Genomic DNA, 1,954 nt, shown 5'->3' on the forward strand with positions numbered 1-1,954 from the left:
TGGGTTCGAAACCACCGGACCTGTGGCTCTCAAAGCAACGGTCAATCATTGAGCTAAAAGGGTGTTGCCCTTAAGCATGTCCAAGCGTGAACAATCGTTCATGGAACGAGAGGGCTGTGCCTAAGTGGGTTCGAACCACCGACCTATCGCTTGTGAAGCGAGTGTTCAACCGCTGAGCTGTTGTCGACGACTCGAATGAGTCAAGAGCATGGATCTAAGCGGTTTGCAGCTCTTGGAGTAGGCGCGGAGCGCGAGCGTAGGTCTGAGACCGCTTGAGGGCAAGATGCGCGCTGCGCTTGGAGCATTGGGCCGTGGGCCGACGACGGGAAGTTGGGCATCAACGATGCGAAGGCTTTTGTAAGCTCACGGAGCTGTCCAACGCTGGTGTGAGGTGTAGTAACCTCCGCCGTCTTAACAAGACGTGACCTCGCTGAGGAGAGTTTCGAGAACGAAATGCTCTCATCTTAGTGGGGGAGAGTGTAACGGGGTTACATGGTGTGGAACACACAGGGGTACGAAGTACCCGGAGAGTTAACAAACTCTCAGTACATAAGTTGGAGAGCTAACAAGGTCTCTCAGTACGTTGGCCGAAAGCCACACGTTATGCATTTGATTAGGTTTAACTATGCTAGATAGTTAAACAGATACATTTACCCCTAGGCGGCTTTGCCGCAATAATAGTAAATAAAACACTTCTGGTTTTGAAGCATAAAAGTTAAGGTATTAACTTTGAGCCCTGGTCTTGGGCTGTAAGTTCCTTTGGATAAGGAACTTAGTATTAGTGACTCTTTGAGTCGAACGTCTTCCTCTGACGCTAAAGCTACGGCAGCCCCGCTGCACTCTGCCCCAGGATCCGGTTGAAGGCTCGAAAGAAATCAGACATAAAGAATGGCTCCCGATGGTGCCGAATCATCTCACTAGCTCCAAATCTCCGAAAAACGCACTCCTCATACGATTCGGCGATGGTTTGTGCAGTTCTGGACGTGCTAGCTATGGCTATCACGTATCCGGTAAACAGATCCACCCAGATCAACAACTCAGTGTTTCCTTTTAATGACTTGGGAAGCGAGGGGATGTGATCCATGGCTATGATTTGAAACGGGTAAGTCGCTTGGACATTCCCAGGGGACTCCCCTTCTATTGTGGGTCTGCCCTTGCCTGTCTCACAATCCACACATTCACCGACATAGCGTTGCACACTCTTGAATAGTCCCCTCCAGTGGAAACATTCTCGGATCCGTTGGTAGGTCCGACCAATTCCTTGATGTTCACCTTCTAAACTAGCGCGATAGTGATGTAGGACATCCTGTTGTAAGGTTTCCGGCAGCACCAGTCTCATCAATCCATCCCGATCCTCGTTGACCCTCTGCGTAGGGGGACAATAGAAGAGCAAATCATTCAGATCCACTGCATAATCTGTAGCGACAGTAGTGTACGATTTGGCGTCTTCCCGACTCAGGTCTCTCACATCCCCCATCAGATACTTCTTTAGTCTCAGAATCCACACTTCTTCGTTCTGTGATTTGAGAATCCGCTCAATCCGGACTCTCTTCACAAATGTTTCGTCTAGGATCTGGGGGCTGGATCCAATCCTCCCTCTGGATCTAGTGACACCCATTACCTGAACTGTCCTTTTCACGGATCCAACTACCACCACTTCGTCTAGTCGGTTTAACGTGACGAGATCCTGACGCTCGACCTCTCTCCCCACCTCAACACCACATTGATCTCGTAAAGCGGCACTTACCAAGCTGCCCGCACTGGCATTCCAATCTCGCTTGACATGTACCAACTCGTGATTCATCCAGCCACGCAGATGGATCATCACCTTATGTCGTAACAGCGTTAGGGCTGGGGCCTTGCAGTCTATTTCGCCTCGTACCTGTCGGATCACCAAATTCGAATCTCCACATATTCCCAACTTTTTCGGATCCTCTTCCTTCAGTAGATCCAA

The 1,954-nt window shown here is 49.9% G+C and overlaps 1 pseudogene across 1 annotated transcript; it reads right to left on the reverse strand.

Annotated features, from left to right (window-relative positions):
* Window positions 1–115: 115 nt before the first annotated feature.
* On the reverse strand, window positions 116–188 carry PITG_31515 (annotated as a pseudogene). The gene has a single exon. The product of its transcript is annotated as a tRNA-OTHER (tRNA).
* Between the last annotated feature and the right edge of the window lie 1,766 nt (window positions 189–1,954).

Source organism: Phytophthora infestans, genomic scaffold (assembly GCF_000142945.1).
Source record: "Phytophthora infestans T30-4 supercont1.351 genomic scaffold, whole genome shotgun sequence".
NCBI classification, from domain to species: domain Eukaryota; phylum Oomycota; class Peronosporomycetes; order Peronosporales; family Peronosporaceae; genus Phytophthora; species Phytophthora infestans.